The sequence below is a fragment of the Pseudophryne corroboree genome, chromosome 1 (genome assembly GCF_028390025.1).
Source record: "Pseudophryne corroboree isolate aPseCor3 chromosome 1, aPseCor3.hap2, whole genome shotgun sequence".
NCBI classification, from domain to species: domain Eukaryota; kingdom Metazoa; phylum Chordata; class Amphibia; order Anura; family Myobatrachidae; genus Pseudophryne; species Pseudophryne corroboree.
The window spans coordinates 941,312,450-941,333,345 of NC_086444.1; the positions used below are offsets into that span (position 1 = coordinate 941,312,450).

At 50.1% G+C, this 20,896-nt stretch overlaps 1 protein-coding gene across 2 annotated transcripts in view; it reads right to left on the bottom strand.

The window, feature by feature from the left end:
• The window catches only part of TBC1D9 (TBC1 domain family member 9), a 188,159-nt gene that overhangs the window by 139,984 nt on the left and 27,279 nt on the right, over positions 1–20,896 (bottom strand). The gene's annotated exons all lie outside the window — the stretch shown is intronic.

Sequence of the window (20,896 nt, forward strand, 5' to 3'; positions counted from 1 at the left end):
GAGGAGCCAGCCCACACTCTCAAACTCTTAAAGTGCCAATGGCTCCTGGTGGACCCGTCTATACCCCATGGTACTATTGTGGACCCCAGCATCCTCTAGGACGTAAGAGAAATAAAATTATGTCCAATGCTCATGTCATGTTAGGTATATACTATATAGTGCTTTTGTGTCCACATGTTGTTATCACAGGTGGTTTAGAGCTCTGCATCTTGACAGAAAACATACATAAGAAGGGGAGATGCTGTTTGCCTGCAGAGAGGCACTAGGTATGGAAAGTGAAGTCAGCAGTTCCCACCAATTTCATATACCACTGTGCCACTGCATCAGTGACGTGCGGTGAGGTCAATGGCTGGGGAGGCACTGGCTAGTATCACAGTCATATATAAATATACAAAAATTATCAGAGTAATACAACTATAACTGTAATAATGATTACAATAATATTGCATTATATAGAATTATTAGCTGAATACCCGTGCTTCGCTACGGAATTTAAAGAATAATGCCGATCTTTGTCAGGCCGCACCTCTGGGCTTCCCCGGATTGATGCTGTAAAAAGGCTGGTGCTGAGGAGAATAATCCGCCTCCTTCTCTGCTCCATCCCGCCTCTGATGTTGACCTGCTAAGTGCTGTACATGCTGGGATGACAGGCCAAACTCCGCCCGCTGTATGTTAAATATGTAAGGTTTGCAGGCTGACTCCACTGTTAGATTCCTCCTCACCTCCCAGTGGGGTGGTCTTCAGTATGCCGACTGACGGGATCCCGGCGCACAGTATACCGGCGCCGGAATCCCGACAGCCGGCATACCGACACTTATAATCCACGACCCCCCTGGAGGGAGAATAAAATAGTGTGGCGCGCATAGCGCGTCACCGTGCCCGTAGCGTGGCGAGCGCAGCGAACCCGCAAGGGGCTCATTTGCTCTCGCCACACTGTCGGTAAGCCGGCGGTCGAGCTCCCGGCGCCGGTATGCTGGTCGCCGGGAGCCCGACCGCCGGCATACCATACTGAACCCCTCCCAGTGCTGTGTTTCTGTCCCGTTGTTTTGCCCATTGATCCTTCGCAGGCCCTGTACGGGACCTGTAACCTCCCCTCATTCAGTAACTGCACATTTGCCCGGCTCATAACAGCTCCCATCCACAACGGCGAGCCCTGAGTGAATGCAACGGAGGAGCAGCGCGACATCAGTTAGTTCATACCGGCGACTGCCGCGGAAAACAACAGGACAGAATGGCAGCGCCGGATCTAACAGTGGAGATGAGAACAGAGTGGTAAGAGGGCTAATAGTGCAGCAGTACAGCTTGGTACATCTCGCCCTTAGAAAGAAGATACATAGCTTATATGTTAACGGACAGTCTAAGGAGCATATCAATTTTCAAAATGCGATCAGCTTTTGCGCTCCCCCCGCTGCCGGCATTTGGAATCCCGGTGCCAGTATGCTGGGCACCGAGATCCTGAGCATTGGTAGTCAGCGAGGCAGGGATGGGCTGCTGTCAGTGAGGCAGGGATGTGCTGCTGTCAGTGAGGCAGGGGTGTGCTGCCGCAGTGGCGCAGAGGGTGTGCTGCTGTCAGTGAGGTGGTGATGTGCTGCTGTCAGTGAGGCAGGCGTGTGCTGCCGTCAGTGGCGCAAAGGGTGTGCTGCTGTCAGTGAGGGATGTTCTACTGCTAGTGGGGCAGGGATGGGCTGCTGTCACAGGGGCAGGGATGGGCTGCTGTCACAGGGGCAGGGATGGGTTGCTGTCACAGGGGCAGGGGTGTGCTGCTGTCACAGGGGCAGAGGTGTGCTGCTGTCAGTGGGGCAGGGGTGTGCTGCTGTCAGTGGGGCAGGGGTGTGCTGCTGTCAGTGAGGCAGGGGTGTGCTGCCGTCAGTGGGGCAGGGGTGTGCTGCTGTCAGTGGGGTATGTGCTGCTGTCAGTGAGGGATGTGCTGCTGTCAGTGAGGCAGGCGTGTGCCAGTGGGGCAGGGATGTGCTGCTGTCAGTGAGGGATGTTCTACTGCCAGTGGGGCAGGGATGTGCTGCTGTCAGATGGGCAGGGATGGGCTGCTGTCAGAGGGGCAGGGATGGGCTGCTGTCAGAGGGGCAGGGATGGGCTGCTGTCAGAGGGGCAGGGGTGTGCTGCTGCCAGTGGGGCAGGGGTGTGCTGCTGTCAGTGGGGCGTGGGTGCGCTGCCGTCAGTGGGACAGGGGTGTGCTGCTGTCAGTGGGACAGGGGTGTGCTGCTGTCAGTTAGGGATGTGCTGCTGTCAGTGAGGGATGTACTGCTGTCAGTAGGGCAGGGGTGTGCTGCTGTCAGTGGGACAGGGGTGTGCTGCTGTCAGTAGGGGTGTGCTGCTGTCAGTGAGGGATGTACTGCTGTCAGTGGGGCAGGGGTGTGCTGCTGTCGGTGGGGCAGGGGTGTACTGCTGTCAGTGGGGCAGGGGTGTACTGCTGTCAGCGGGGCAGTGAGGTGCTACTGTCAGTAGGGCAGGGGTGTGCTGTTGTCAGTGGGGCAGTGAGGTGCTGCAGTCAGTGGGGCAGTGAGGTGCTGCAGTCAGTGGGGCAGGGGAGTGTCACAGTCAGTGAGGCTGCGATGTGCTGCTGTCAGTGAGGCTGCGATTTGCTACTGTCAGTGAAACAGTGATGAGCTGCCATCAATGAGGGTGTGAGTTGGAAATAGTTCAGGCGTGCGCTTACGCTGGGAGGTGTGCAGTCTTTTCAAAATAATGCTGGTCATGTGATCTAGTGTGTCCAATCATGTTAGTGGGGTGCTTATCTAAAAAAAGTTCTAATGTAAAGTTTCAATTGGAAAACAACGCATCTTCTCATAAATCCTTGTGAGGATCACTAATATAGAAGTCCTCATGAACAAAAGGCACTTTTCTTGTGGGTTCTGCAATTAGACCCTCATGCCAAAAAGTACCCAAAGAAAGACTAAAAAGCCACTTGTTATGTGCTGTTTCAAATGTTTATTTGGAAAAAAATGCTTATATAATACTCTTAAAGATGCTGAGTTGACCCCACAAAAAGTTGGTGTCAACGGCCTCCTGTGAAGACCCTATATGATACTGCCTTTCGTTCATGAAGACGGCTATATTGGTGATCCTCACAAGGAAGATACAGACTTATGAGAAGATTTTCCATTTGAGACAATGCAATAAGACTTTGTGGGTAATTCAGACCTGATCGCTGGGCAGCGATTTTTGCAGCTCTGCGATCAGATAGTCGTCGCCTACAGGGGGAGTGTATTTTCGCTGTGGAAGTGTGCGATCACCTGTGTAGCAGAGCTGTACAAACTGATTTTATGCAGTCTCTGCGCAGCCCAGGACTTATTCCGCCGCTGCGATCACATCAGGCTGTTCAGGACCGGATTTGATGTCAGACACCCGCCCTGCAAACACTTGGACACGCCTGCGTTTTACCAAACACTCCCTGAAAACGGTCAGTTGACACCCACAAACGCCCTCTTCTTTTAAATCTCCTTGCGAACGCCCATGCGAATGGATCCTTCACACAAACCTGTCGCTGACCGGAGATCCGCTTTGCAGCTGTCCGTCACGCCTGCGCATTGTGGTGCATACGCATGCGCAGTTTGGATCTGATCGCCCGCTGTGCGAAAACGCAGAGCAGTATCAGATCTGAGTTACCCCCTTTGTACATCTATACGGCTCACTTGAAAAACCTCTGAAGTGGGATTCCATTTTATGATTTTTAGATAAGCACATTGAATTTCTCTAACGTCCTAAGTGGATGCTGGGGACTCCGTAAGGACCATGGGGGGATAGCGGCTCCGCAGGAGACTGGGCACATCTAAAGAAAGCTTTAGGACTATCTAGTGTGCACTGGCTCCTCCCCCCATGACCCTCCTCCAAGCCTCAGTTAGATCTCTGTGCCCGAACGAGAAGGGTGCACACTAGGGGCTCTCCTGAGCTTCTTAGTGAAAGTTTTAGTTTAGGTTTTTTATTTTCAGTGAGACCTGCTGGCAACAGGCTCACTGCATCGAGGGACTAAGGGGAGAAGAAGCGAACTCACCTGCGTGCAGAGTGGATTGGGCTTCTTAGGCTACTGGACATTAGCTCCAGAGGGACGATCACAGGCCCAGCTTGGATGGGTCCCAGAGCCGCGCCGCCGGCCCCCTTACAGAGCCAGAAGGCAGAAGAGGTCCGGAAAATCGGCGGCAGAAGACGTCCTGTCTTCAACAAGGTAGCGCACAGCACTGCAGCTGTGCGCCATTGCTCTCAGCACACTTCACACTCCGGTCACTTAGGGTGCAGGGCGCTGGGGGGGGGGCGCCCTGAGACGCAATAATAATAATAATAAACACCTTGGATGGCAAAAAAATGCATCATATATAGCTCCTGGGCTATATGGATGCATTTAACCCCTGCCAAAATACATAAAAAAAACGGGAGATAAGGCAGCCGATAAAGGGGCGGAGCCTATCTCCTCAGCACACTGGCGCCATTTTCCCTCACAGCTCCGTTGGAGGGAAGCTCCCTGGCTCTCCCCTGCAGTCACTACACTACAGAAAGGGTTAAAAAAGAGAGGGGGGCACAAATTAGGCGCAGTATTAACTATACAGCAGCTATAAGGGGAAAAACACTTATATAAGGTTATCCCTATATATATATATATAGCGCTCTGGTGTGTGCTGGCAAACTCTCCCTCTGTCTCCCCAAAGGGCTAGTGGGGTCCTGTCCTCTATCAGAGCATTCCCTGTGTGTGTGCTGTATGTCGGTACTTTTGTGTCGACATGTATGAGGAGAAAAATGATGTGGAGACGGAGCAGATTGCCTGTAATGGTGATGTCACCCCCTAGGGGGTCGACACCTGAGTGGATGAACTGTTGGAAGAAATTACGTGACAGTGTCAGCTCTGTATAAAAGACAGTGGTTGACATGAGACAGCCGGCTACTCAGCTTGTGCCTGTCCAGACGTCTCATAGGCCGTCAGGGGCTCTAAAGCGCCCGTTACCTCAGATGGCAGATATAGACGCCGACACGGATACTGACTCCAGTGTCGACGGTGAAGAGACACATGTGACTTCCAGTAGGGCCACACGTTACATGATTGAGGCAATGAAAAATGTTTTACACATTTCTGATAATACGAGTACCACCAAAAAGGGGTATTATGTTCGGTAAGGAAAAACTACCTGTAGTTTTCCTGAATCTGAGAAATTAAATGAGGTGTGTGATGATGCGTGGGTTTCCCCCGATAACAACTGATAATTTCTAAAATGTTATTGGCATTATATCCTTTCCCGCCAGAGGTTAGGGTGCGTTGGGAAACACCCCCTAGGGTGGATAAAGCGCTCACACGCTTGTAAGGGCTCTATCCTCTCCTGAGATGGCCGCCCTTAAGGATCCTGCTGATAGAAAGCAGGAGGGTATCCTAAAATGTATTTACACACATACTGGTGTTATACTGCGACCAGCAATCGCCTCAGCCTGGATGTGCAGTGCTGGTTTGGCGTGGTCGGATTCCCTGACTGAAAATATTGATACCCTAGATAGGGACAGTATATTTTTGCCTATAGAGCATTTGAAAGATGCATTTCTATATATGCGTGATGCACAGCGGAATATTTGCCGACTGGCATCAAGTCTAAGTGCGTTGTCCATTTCTACCAGTAGAGGGTTATGGACACGTCAGTGGTCAGGTGATGCGTATTCCAAACGGCATTTGGAAGTATTGCCTTATTAAGGGGAGGAGTTATTTGGGGTCGGTCTTTCAGACCTGGTGGCCACGGCAACAGCTGGGAAATCCACGTTTTGTACCCCAGGTCGCCTCTCAACATGAGAAGACGCCGTATTATCAGGCGCAGTCTTTTCGTGGATAAGCGGCCAAAAGGTTCCTCATTTCTGCCCCGTGACAGAGGGAGAGGAAAAAGGCTGCAGAAATCAGCCAGTTCCCAGGAACAGAAACCCTCTCCCGCCTCTGCCAAGCCCTCAGTATACGCTGGGGCTTTACAAGCAGAATCAGGCACGGTGGGGGCCCGTCTCAATGAATTTCAGCGCGCAGTGGGCTCACTCGCAAGTAGACCCCTGGATCCTTCAGGTGATATCTCAGGGGTACAAATTAGAATTCGAGACGTCTCCCCCTCGCCGTTTCCTAAAGTCGGCTTTACCGATGTCTCCTTCTGACAGGGAGACAGTTTTGGAAGCCATTCACAAGCTGTATTCCCAGCAGGTGATAATCAAGATACCCCTCCTGCAACAGGGAACGGGGTATTATTCCACACTGTTGTGGTACCGAAGCCGGACGGCTCGGTGAGACCGATTCTAAATCTAAAATCTTTGAACACTTACATACAGAGGTTCAAATTCAAGATTGAGTCACTCAGAGCAGTGATTGCGAACCTGGAAGAAGGGGACTACATGATGTCTCGGGACATCAAGGATGCTTACCTTCATGTTAAAATTTACCCTTCTCACCAAGGGTACCTCAGGTTTATGGTACAGAACTGTCACTATCAGTTCAGACGCTGCCGTATGGATGGTCCACGGCACCCCGGGTCTTTACCAAGGTAATGGCCGAAATGATGATATTCCTTCAAAGGAAGGGAATTTTAGTTATCCCTTACTTGGACAATTCCCTGATAAGGGTAAGATCCAGGGAACAGTTGGAGGTCGGTGTAGCACTATCTCAGGTAGTGTTGCTGCAGCACGGTTGGATTCTCAATATTTCAAAATCGCAGCTGGTTCCGACGACTTGTCTTCTGTTCCTAGGGATGATCCTGGACACAGTCCAGAAAAAGGTGTTTCTCCCGGGAGGAGAAAGCCAGGGAGTTATCCGAGCTAGTCAGGAACCTCCTAAAACCGAGCCAAGTCTCAGTGCATCAATGCACAAGGGTTCTGGGTAAAATGGTGGCTTCCTACGAAGCAATCCCATTCGGCAGATTCCACGCAAGAACTTTCCAGTGGGACCTGCTGGACAAATGGTCCGGGTCGCATCTTCAGATGCATCAGCGGATAACCCTGTCACCAAGGACAAGGGTGTCCCTCCTGTGTTGGTTGCAGAGTGCTCATCTTCTAGAGGGCCGCAGATTCGGCATTCAGGACTGGGTCCTGGTAACCACGGATGCCAGCCTGCGAGGCTGGGGAGCAGTCACACAGGGAAGGAATATCCAGGACTTATGGTCAAGCCTGGAGACATCACTTCATAAATATCCTGAAGCTAAGGGACATTTACAATGATCTAAGCTTAGCAAGACCTCTGCTTCAAGGTCAGCCGGTGTTGATCCAGTCAGACAACATCACGGCAGTCACCCACATACACAGACAGGGTGGCACAAGAATCAGGAGGGCAATGGCAGAAGCTGCAAGGATTCTTCGCTGGGCGGAAAATCATGTGATAGCACTGTCAGCAGTATTCATTCCGGGAGTGGACAACTGGGAAGCAGACTTCCTCAGCACGACCTCCACCCGGGAGAGTGGGGACTTCACCCAGAAGTCTTCCACATGATTATAAACCGTTGGGAAAAACTCGACAGGTATTGCGCCAGGTCCAGGGACCCTCAGGCAATAGCTGTAGACGCTCTGGTAACACCGTGGGTGTACCAGTCAGGGTATGTGTTCCCTCCTCTGCCTCTCATACCCAAGGTACTGAGATTGATAAGATGGAGAGGAGTAAGCACTATATTCGTGGCTCCGGATTGGCCAAGAAGGATTTGGTAACCGGAACTTCAAGAGATGCTCACGGAGGATCCGTGGCTTCTACCTCTAAGAAGGGACCTGCTCCAGCAAGGACCCTGTCTGTTCCAAGACTTACCGCGGCTGCGTTTGACGGCATGGCGGTTGAACGCCGGATCCTGAAGGAAAAAAGGCATTCCGGATGAAGTCATCCCTATCCTGATCAAAGCCAGGAAGGATGTAACCGCAAAAACATTATCACCGCAATTTGGCGAAAATATGTTGCGTGGTGCGAGGCCAGTAAGGCCCGACGGTGGAAATTCAACTGGGTCGATTCCTACATTTCCTGCAAACAGGAGTGTCTATGGGCCTGAAATTGGGGTCCATTAAGGTTCAAATTTCGGCCCTGTCAATTTTCTTCCAAAAAGAACTAGCTTCAGTCCCTTAAGTTCAGACGTTTGTAAAAGGGGTACTGCATATACAGCCTCCTTTTGTGCCTCCAGTGGCACTTTGGGATCTCAATGTAGTTTTGGGTTCCAAAAGTCACATTGGTTTGAACCACTTAAATCTGTGGAGTTAAAATATCTCACATGGAAAGTGGTCATGCTGTTGGCCCTGGCCTGGGCCAGGCGCGTGTCAGAATTGGCGGCTTTATCCTGAAAAAGCCCTTATCTGATGTTCCATTCGGACAGGGCGGAATTGAGGACTCGCCCTCAGTTTCTCCCTAAGGTGGTTTCAGCGTTTCACCTGAACCAACCTATTTGTGGTGCCTGCGGCTACTAGGGACTTGGAGGACTCCAAGTTGCTAGACGTTGTCAGGGCCCTGAAAATATATGTTTCCAGGAGGGCTGGAGTCAGGAAATCTGACTCGCTGTTTATCCTGTATGCACCCAACAAGCTGGGTGCTCCTGCTTCTATGCAGACTATTGCTCGTTGGATTTGTAGTACAATTCAGCTTGCACATTCTGTGGCAGGCCTGCCACAGCCAAAAATCTGTAAATGCCCACTCCACAAGGAAGGTGGGCTCATCTTGGGCGGCTGCCCGAGGGGTCTCGGCTTTACAACTTTGCCGAGCAGCTACTTGGTCAGGAGCAAATGCGTTTGTAAAATTCTACAAAATTGATATCCTGCTGAGGAGGACCTGGAGTTCTCTCATTTGGTGCTGCAGAGTCATCCGCACTCTCCCGCCCGTTTGGGAGCTTTGTTATAATCCCCATGGTCCTTACGGAGTCCCCAGCATCCACTTAGGACGTTAGAGAAAATAAGAATTTTCTTACCGATAATTCTATTTCTCATAGTCCGTAGTGGATGCTGGGCGCCCATCCCAAGTGCGGATTGTCTGCAATACTTGTACATAGTTATTGTTACAAAAATCGGGTTATTATTGTTGTGAGCCATCTTTCAGAGGCTCCTCTGTTATCATGCTGTTAACTGGGTTCAGATCACAGGTTATACGGTGTGATTGGTGTGGCTGGTATGAGTCTTACCCGGGATTCAAAATCCTTCCTTATTGTGTACGCTCGTCCGGGCACAGTATCCTAACTGAGGCTTGGAGGAGGGTCATGGGGGGAGGAGCCAGTGCACACCAGATAGTCCTAAAGCTTTCTTTAGATGTGCCCAGTCTCCTGCGGAGCCGCTATCCCCCCATGGTCCTTACGGAGTCCCCAGCATCCACTACGGACTATGAGAAATAGAATTATCGGTAAGTAAATTCTTATTTTTAGATATATTTTCAAATGTACACATACAAGTATTCGAATTGCAGGCTAAAATCCAGTGGTGTGGAGAAAGGCTATTCAATTAAAGCTAAAAATCCCACTGATTTTGCATAAACTGCATAATCAATGGGTTTTCCCTGCTTGCGAACCCCCAAATTTGACAATTTTACACAGACTTTACCTCGCAGCTAGTGGGTCTGTCGGACATCAGGGATTCACGCGCGGGGTAATCGCCACTAATTGGATTGTTCTAGTGCAGCAAATAGCTGCAGGGTTTTCAATATGCTTGATAGTGCAGGGTATCAATATATCAATATGTGCACCCTCTTAGTACTGGTAATTTGTATGAATTTTGTATAGATCTTATACTAACAGGAGAGGTGCTGCAGAGTTATTATTTGTATGAAAATGAACTTATCGACACATTGACTAATTGAAAAAGGTATATTGTATTATATATACATACAGTAGGTAATAGATATACCACTCTTGGGTGTGTGGTCGACTTCTGATGTACTCATGAGGCGGATAGCAGAGTGTGTTCAGCCACCCAAGGCGTACATACTGTGTATCAGGGCATAAATGCACACCCAAGGGTGCTATATAAATCTTATAAAATGGTCACACACTTGGGGAGGGAGGGGGATCGTTGGGAAATGATAAACGGTCAAGTAAATAAAAATAATTTGGCTGTAGGCCGCTGTTGATATTGGTCAAATGCCTCACACACGCAATCATTGCAAATTTACTGGATTAGGTCTATGCACCTTGGATTTCCTAGTGGGGCTTAATTACATACAGTAGCTCACTGAATTGCTACAATCTGATTACAGTACTTGTAAGCAGAGGCGGATTGGCCATAGGGTCTACAGGGAAGATTCCCGGTGGGCCGACGCGTCCGTGGGGCCTGTTTTGTTTAGGACATGTGGTCCTTTTTATAGACATAATGAATAAGATGCAAAATAATTTGCATATATGAAAATGACTTTGCCACTTAGCTTGTGATTGCAGATGATCTAGTGTATGCTCTGTCTGGCTGACATATAAGATTGAGTGAATAGTGACTGGGATATGGTTGGTGTAATAAGCAAGAAAATATATATTTCTAAAGAATTATATAGTTTCCAAATTCTGAAGGTGTAACATATAATGTGCTCATAATATTTAATTTTATTTCTTTTTAACTTCCCCCTTGATGCTGGACATGCCCACTATCTGGAAAGTCTTGGGGGGAGGGTACTGCTGCCATGGCCCATGGCTAGACCTTACACCTTTGGTGTTGCCCATGTGGGGCCACTAGTACAAATTTTTCCAGGGCCGCTTTTTGTTCCCAATCCGCCCCTGCTTGTAAGGTTTATTATATTGCTAGATTTATACACCCATTAATCTATCTAGATTTATTACTAATATGTTCAGACACAGCTTTACACAATACCTCTTGTACTACATCACAGAAAAATATATAAAACAGTGTCTAATGAACTGTTGTGATGGTATTGGACAGCAAATATTGTTGCTGTTAATTAAACAATAATTATTTAATTCACTGGGTTTTTTTGTTTGTTTTTTTACTGTACATTCTTTCGAATAAAAATATTCAGTGCTTTAGCAAGAAAGCTCATGGAGTGTTGATCCAAATTATCATCTGCTCACCTGTATAAAAGGAAAGCTGACTCCTCTGAGGAAGTGAGGTTAGAACTAGAACACCAATATTTGTAGTAAGAAAAGGGTCAGACACTTGCAGAATAAACAATAAAAGGTGAAACCGCACACTCACACATCTTGTCTACAGAGGCTACAGACAGCACACTCGCACACCTTGTCTACAGAGGATACAGAAACCGCACACTCACACACCTTGTCTACACAGGCTACAGAAACACCACACTCGCACACCTTGTCTACAGAGGATACAGAAACCGCACACTCACACACCTTGTCTACACAGGCTACAGAAACACCACACTCGCACACCTTGTCTACAGAGGATACAGAAACCGCACACTCACACACCTTGTCTACACAGGCTACAGAAACACCACACTCACACACCTTGTCTACAGAAGCTACAGAAACAGCACACTCGCACACCTTGTCTACAGAGGCTACAGAAACCCCACACTCACACACCTTGTCTACAGAAGCTACACAAACCCCACACTCACACACCTTGTCTACAGAGGCTACAGAAACAGCACACTCGCACACCTTGTCTACAGAGGCTACAGAAACCCCACACTCACACACCTTGTCTACAGAGGCTACAGAAACCGCACGCTCACATCTTGTCTACAGAGGCTACAGAAACCCCACACTCACACATCTTGTCTACAGAAGCTACACAAACCCCACACTCACACACCTTGTCTACAGAGGCTACAGAAACCCCACACTCACACACCTTGTCTACAGAGGCTACAGAAACCGCACACTCACACACCTTGTCTACAGAGGCTACAGAAACAGCACACTCGCACACCTTGTCTACAGAGGCTACAGAAACAGCACACTCACACACCTTGTCTACAGAGGCTACAGAAACAGCACACTCGTACACCTTATCTACAGAGGCTACAGAAACCGCACACTCACACACCTTGTCTACAGAGGCTACAGAAACAGCACACTCACACATCTTGTCTACAGAGGCTACAGAAACCCCACACTCGCACACCTTGTCTACAGAGGCTACAGAAACGGCACACTCACACACCTTGTCTACAGAGGCTACAGAAACAGCACACTCGTACACCTTATCTACAGAGGCTACAGAAACCGCACACTCACACACCTTGTCTACAGAGGCTACAGAAACAGCACACTCACACATCTTGTCTACAGAGGCTACAGAAACCCCACACTCGCACACCTTGTCTACAGAGGCTACAGAAACAGCACACTCGCACACCTTGTCTACAGAGGCTACAGAAACAGCACACTCGCACACCTTGTCTACAGAGGCTACAGAAACAGCACACTCACACACCTTGTCTACAGAGGCTACAGAAACAGCACACTCGTACACCTTATCTACAGAGGCTACAGAAACCGCACACTCACACACCTTGTCTACAGAGGCTACAGAAACAGCACACTCACACATCTTGTCTACAGAGGCTACAGAAACCCCACACTCGCACACCTTGTCTACAGAGGCTACAGAAACGGCACACTCACACACCTTGTCTACACAGGCTACAGAAACCCCACACTCACACACCTTGTCTACAGAGGCTACAGAAACCGCACACTCACACACCTTGTCTACAGAGGCTACAGAAACAGCACACTCACACACCTTGTCTACAGAGGCTACAGAAACAGCACACTCGCACACCTTGTCTACAGAGGCTACAGAAACAGCACACTCACACACCTTGTCTACAGAGGCTACAGAAACCGCACACTCACACACCTTGTCTACAGAGGCTACAGAAACAGCACACTCGCACACCTTGTCTACAGAGGCTACAGAAACAGCACACTCGCACACCTTGTCTACAGAGGCTACAGAAACAGCACACTCGTACACCTTATCTACAGAGGCTACAGAAACCGCACACTCACACACCTTGTCTACAGAGGCTACAGAAACCGCACACTCACACACCTTGTCTACAGAGGCTACAGAAACAGCACACTCGCACACCTTGTCTACAGAGGCTACAGAAACAGCACACTCGCACACCTTGTCTACAGAGGCTACAGAAACACCACACTCGCACACCTGGTCTACAGAGGCTACAGAAACCCCACACTCGCACACCTTGTCTACACAGGCTACAGAAACCCCACACTCACACACCTTGTCTACAGAGGCTACAGAAACCGCACGCTCACATCTTGTCTACAGAGGCTACAGAAACCCCACACTCGCACACCTTGTCTACAGAGCTACAGAAACGGCACACTCACACACCTTGTCTACAGAGGCTACAGAAACCGCACGCTCACATCTTGTCTACAGAGGCTACAGAAACCCCACACTCGCACACCTTGTCTACAGAGCTACAGAAACGGCACACTCACACATCTTGTCTACAGAGGCTACAGAAACCCCACACTCGCACACCTTGTCTACAGAGGCTACAGAAACGGCACACTCACACACCTTGTCTACACAGGCTACAGAAACCCCACACTCACACACCTTGTCTACAGAGGCTACAGAAACCGCACACTCACACACCTTGTCTACAGAGGCTACAGAAACAGCACACTCGCACACCTTGTCTACAGAGGCTACAGAAACAGCACACTCGCACACCTTGTCTACAGAGGCTACAGAAACAGCACACTCGCACACCTTGTCTACAGAGGCTACAGAAACCGCACGCTCACATCTTGTCTACAGAGGCTACAGAAACCCCACACTCGCACACCTTGTCTACAGAGCTACAGAAACGGCACACTCACACATCTTGTCTACAGAGGCTACAGAAACCCCACACTCACACACCTTGTCTACAGAGGCTACAGAAACCGCACGCTCACATCTTGTCTACAGAGGCTACAGAAACCCCACACTCGCACACCTTGTCTACAGAGCTACAGAAACGGCACACTCACACATCTTGTCTACAGAGGCTACAGAAACCCCACACTCGCACACCTTGTCTACAGAGGCTACAGAAACGGCACACTCACACACCTTGTCTACACAGGCTACAGAAACCCCACACTCACACACCTTGTCTACAGAGGCTACAGAAACCGCACACTCACACACCTTGTCTACAGAGGCTACAGAAACAGCACACTCACACACCTTGTCTACAGAGGCTACAGAAACAGCACACTCGCACACCTTGTCTACAGAGGCTACAGAAACAGCACACTCACACACCTTGTCTACAGAGGCTACAGAAACCGCACACTCACACACCTTGTCTACAGAGGCTACAGAAACAGCACACTCGCACACCTTGTCTACAGAGGCTACAGAAACAGCACACTCGCACACCTTGTCTACAGAGGCTACAGAAACAGCACACTCGTACACCTTATCTACAGAGGCTACAGAAACCGCACACTCACACACCTTGTCTACAGAGGCTACAGAAACCGCACACTCACACACCTTGTCTACAGAGGCTACAGAAACAGCACACTCGCACACCTTGTCTACAGAGGCTACAGAAACAGCACACTCGCACACCTTGTCTACAGAGGCTACAGAAACACCACACTCGCACACCTGGTCTACAGAGGCTACAGAAACCCCACACTCGCACACCTTGTCTACACAGGCTACAGAAACCCCACACTCACACACCTTGTCTACAGAGGCTACAGAAACCGCACGCTCACATCTTGTCTACAGAGGCTACAGAAACCCCACACTCGCACACCTTGTCTACAGAGCTACAGAAACGGCACACTCACACACCTTGTCTACAGAGGCTACAGAAACCGCACGCTCACATCTTGTCTACAGAGGCTACAGAAACCCCACACTCGCACACCTTGTCTACAGAGCTACAGAAACGGCACACTCACACATCTTGTCTACAGAGGCTACAGAAACCCCACACTCGCACACCTTGTCTACAGAGGCTACAGAAACGGCACACTCACACACCTTGTCTACACAGGCTACAGAAACCCCACACTCACACACCTTGTCTACAGAGGCTACAGAAACCGCACGCTCACATCTTGTCTACAGAGGCTACAGAAACCCCACACTCGCACACCTTGTCTACAGAGCTACAGAAACGGCACACTCACACATCTTGTCTACAGAGGCTACAGAAACCCCACACTCGCACACCTTGTCTACAGAGGCTACAGAAACGGCACACTCACACACCTTGTCTACACAGGCTACAGAAACCCCACACTCACACACCTTGTCTACAGAGGCTACAGAAACCGCACACTCACACACCTTGTCTACAGAGGCTACAGAAACAGCACACTCGCACACCTTGTCTACAGAGGCTACAGAAACAGCACACTCACACACCTTGTCTACAGAGGCTACAGAAACCCCACACTCACACACCTTGTCTACAGAGGCTACAGAAACCGCACACTCACACACCTTGTCTACAGAGGCTACAGAAACAGCACACTCGCACACCTTGTCTACAGAGGCTACAGAAACAGCACACTCGCACACCTTGTCTACAGAGGCTACAGAAACAGCACACTCGTACACCTTATCTACAGAGGCTACAGAAACCGCACACTCACACACCTTGTCTACAGAGGCTACAGAAACCGCACACTCACACACCTTGTCTACAGAGGCTACAGAAACAGCACACTCGCACACCTTGTCTACAGAGGCTACAGAAACAGCACACTCGCACACCTTGTCTACAGAGGCTACAGAAACACCACACTCGCACACCTGGTCTACAGAGGCTACAGAAACCCCACACTCGCACACCTTGTCTACACAGGCTACAGAAACCCCACACTCACACACCTTGTCTACAGAGGCTACAGAAACCGCACGCTCACATCTTGTCTACAGAGGCTACAGAAACCCCACACTCGCACACCTTGTCTACAGAGCTACAGAAACGGCACACTCACACACCTTGTCTACAGAGGCTACAGAAACCCCACGCTCACATCTTGTCTACAGAGGCTACAGAAACCCCACACTCGCACACCTTGTCTACAGAGCTACAGAAACGGCACACTCACACATCTTGTCTACAGAGGCTACAGAAACCCCACACTCGCACACCTTGTCTACAGAGGCTACAGAAACGGCACACTCACACACCTTGTCTACACAGGCTACAGAAACCCCACACTCACACACCTTATCTACAGAGGCTACAGAAACCGCACGCTCACATCTTGTCTACAGAGGCTACAGAAACCCCACACTCACACATCTTGTCTACAGAAGCTACACAAACCCCACACTCACACACCTTGTCTACAGAGGCTACAGAAACCCCACACTCACACACCTTGTCTACAGAGGCTACAGAAACCGCACACTCACACACCTTGTCTACAGAGGCTACAGAAACCCCACACTCGCACACCTTGTCTACAGAGGCTACAGAAACAGTACACTCGCACACCTCGTCTACAGAGGCTACAGAAACAGCACACTCGCACACCTTGTCTACAGAGGCTACAGAAACAGCACACTCGCACACCTTGTCTACAGAGGCTACAGAAAAAGCACACTCGCACACCTTGTCTACAGAGGCTACAGAAACAGCACATTCACACACCTGGTCTACAGAGGCTACAGAAACAGCACACTCGCACACCTCGTCTACAGAGGCTACAGAAACAGCACACTCGCACACCTTGTCTACAGAGGCTACAGAAACAGCACACTCGCACACCTTGTCTACAGAGGCTACAGAAACAGCACACTCGCACACCTTGTCTACAGAGGCTACAGAAACAGCACACTCGCACACCTTGTCTACAGAGGCTACAGAAACAGCACACTCGCACACCTGGTCTACAGAGGCTACAGAAACCCCACACTCGCACACCTCGTCTACAGAGGCTACAGAAACAGCACACTCGCACACCTTGTCTACAGAGGCTACAGAAACAGCACACTCGCACACCTTGTCTACAGAGGCTACAGAAACAGCACACTCGCACACCTGGTCTACAGAGGCTACAGAAACCCCACACTCGCACACCTTGTCTACAGAGGCTACAGAAACAGCACACTCGCACACCTTGTCTACAGAGGCTACAGAAACAGCACACTCGCACACCTCGTCTACAGAGGCTACAGAAACAGCACACTCGCACACCTTGTCTACAGAGGCTACAGAAACAGCACACTCGCACACCTTGTCTACAGAGGCTACAGAAACAGCACACTCGCACACCTTGTCTACAGAGGCTACAGAAACAGCACACTCGCACACCTTGTCTACAGAGGCTACAGAAACAGCACACTCGCACACCTGGTCTACAGAGGCTACAGAAACCCCACACTCGCACACCTCGTCTACAGAGGCTACAGAAACAGCACACTCGCACACCTTGTCTACAGAGGCTACAGAAACAGCACACTCGCACACCTTGTCTACAGAGGCTACAGAAACAGCACACTCGCACACCTGGTCTACAGAGGCTACAGAAACCCCACACTCGCACACCTTGTCTACAGAGGCTACAGAAACAGCACACTCGCACACCTTGTCTACAGAGGCTACAGAAACCCCACACTCGCACACCTTGTCTACAGAGGCTACAGAAACAGCACACTCGCACACCTCGTCTACAGAGGCTACAGAAACAGCACACTCGCACACCTCGTCTACAGAGGCTACAGAAACAGCACACTCGCACACCTCGTCTACAGAGGCTACAGAAACAGCACACTCGCACACCTGGTCTACAGAGGCTACAGAAACCCCACACTCGCACACCTTGTCTACAGAGGCTACAGAAACAGTACACTCGCACACCTTGTCTACAGAGGCTACAGAAACAGCACATTCACACACCTGGTCTACAGAGGCTACAGAAACAGCACACTCGCACACCTCGTCTACAGAGGCTACAGAAACAGCACACTCGCACACCTTGTCTACAGAGGCTACAGAAACAGCACACTCGCACACCTTGTCTACAGAGGCTACAGAAACAGCACACTCGCACACCTTGTCTACAGAGGCTACAGAAACAGCACACTCGCACACCTTGTCTACAGAGGCTACAGAAACAGCACACTCGCACACCTGGTCTACAGAGGCTACAGAAACCCCACACTCGCACACCTCGTCTACAGAGGCTACAGAAACAGCACACTCGCACACCTTGTCTACAGAGGCTACAGAAACAGCACACTCGCACACCTTGTCTACAGAGGCTACAGAAACAGCACACTCGCACACCTGGTCTACAGAGGCTACAGAAACCCCACACTCGCACACCTTGTCTACAGAGGCTACAGAAACAGCACACTCGCACACCTTGTCTACAGAGGCTACAGAAACCCCACACTCGCACACCTTGTCTACAGAGGCTACAGAAACCCCACACTCGCACACCTTGTCTACAGAGGCTACAGAAACAGCACACTCGCACACCTTGTCTACAGAGGCTACAGAAACAGCACACTCGCACACCTTGTCTACAGAGGCTACAGAAACGGCACACTCGCACATCTTGTCTACAGAGCTACAGAAACCGCACACTCACACATCTTGTCTACAGAGGCTACAGAAACCCCACACTCGCACACCTCGTCTACAGAGGCTACAGAAACAGCACACTCGCACACCTTGTCTACAGAGGCTACAGAAACAGCACACTCGCACACCTTGTCTACAGAGGCTACAGAAACAGCACACTCGCACACCTTGTCTACAGAGGCTACAGAAACAGCACACTCACACACCTTGTCTACAGAGGCTACAGAAACCGCACGCTCACATCTTGTCTACAGAGGCTACAGAAACCCCACACTCACACACCTTGTCTACAGAGGCTACAGAAACCGCACACTCACACACCTTGTCTACAGAGGCTACAGAAACAGCACACTCGCACACCTCGTCTACAGAGGCTACAGAAACCCCACACTCGCACACCTTGTCTACAGAGGCTACAGAAACAGCACACTCGCACACCTTGTCTACAGAGGCTACAGAAACCCCACACTCGCACACCTTGTCTACAGAGGCTACAGAAACCCCACACTCGCACACCTTGTCTACAGAGGCTACAGAAACAGCACACTCGCACACCTTGTCTACAGAGGCTACAGAAACAGCACACTCGCACACCTTGTCTACAGAGGCTACAGAAACGGCACACTCGCACATCTTGTCTACAGAGCTACAGAAACCGCACACTCACACATCTTGTCTACAGAGGCTACAGAAACAGCACACTCACACACCTTGTCTACAGAGGCTACAGAAACCGCACGCTCACATCTTGTCTACAGAGGCTACAGAAACCCCACACTCACACACCTTGTCTACAGAGGCTACAGAAACCGCACACTCACACACCTTGTCTACAGAGGCTACAGAAACAGCACACTCGCACACCTCGTCTACAGAGGCTACAGAAACAGCACACTCGCACACCTCGTCTACAGAGGCTACAGAAACAGCACACTCGCACACCTTGTCTACAGAGGCTACAGAAACGGCACACTCGCACACCTTGTCTACAGAGGCTACAGAAACAGCACACTCACACACCTTGTCTACAGAGGCTACAGAAACAGCACACTCGCACACCTTGTCTACAGAGGCTACAGAAATAGCACACTCACACACCTTGTCTACAGAGGCTACAGAAACCGCACACTCACACATCTTGTCTACAGAGGCTACAGAAACAGCACACTCACACACCTTGTCTACAGAGGCTACAGAAACAGCACACTCGCACACCTTGTCTACAGAGGCTACAGAAATAGCACACTCACACACCTTGTCTACAGAGGCTACAGAAACCGCACACTCACACATCTTGTCTACAGAGGCTACAGAAACAGCACACACCTTGTCTACAGAGGCTACAGAAACCGCACACTCACACATCTTGTCTACAGAGGCTACAGAAACAGCACACTCACACACCTTGTCAACAGAGGCTACAGAAACAGCACACTCACACACCTTGTCTCCAGAGGCTACAGAAACCCCACACTCACACACCTTGTCTACAGAGGCTACAGAAATGGCACACTCGCACACCTTGCGCACACCTTGTCTACAGAGGCTACAGAAACCCCACACTTGCACACCTTGTCTACAGAGGCTACAGAAACCGCACACTCGCACACCTTGTCTACAGAGGCTACAGAAACAGCACACTCACACACCTTGTCTACAGAGGCTACAGAAACGGCACACTCACACATCTTGTCTACAGAGGCTACAGAAACGGCACACTCACACATCTTGTCTACAGAGGCTACAGAAACCCCACACTCGCACACCTTGTCTACAGAGGCTACAGAAACGGCACACTCGCACACCTTGTCTACAGAGGCTACAGAAACGGCACACTCGCACACCTTGTCTACAGAGGCTACAGAAACAGCACACTCGCACACCTTGTCTACAGAGGCTACAGAAACGGCACACTCGCACACCTTGTCTACAGAGGCTACAGAAACGGCACACTCGCACACCTTGTCTACAGAGGCTACAGAAACCGCACACTCACACACCTTGTCTACAGAGGCTACAGAAACCCCACACTCGCACACCTTGTCTACAGAGGCTACAGAAACGGCACACTCGCACACCTTGTCTACAGAGGCTACAGAAACGGCACACTCGCACACCTTGTCTACAGAGGCTACAGAAACCGCACACTCGCACATCTTGTCTACAGAGGCTACAGAAACAGCACACTCACACACCTTGTCTACAGAGGCTACAGAAACAGCACACTCACACACCTTGTCTACAGAGGCTACAGAAACCGCACACTCACACATCTTGTCTACAGAGGCTACAGAAACAGCACACTCACACACCTTGTCTACAGAGGCTACAGAAACGGCACACTCACACACCTTATCTACAGAGGCTACAGAAACAGCACACTCGCACACCTTGTCTACAGAGGCTACAGAAACAGCACAC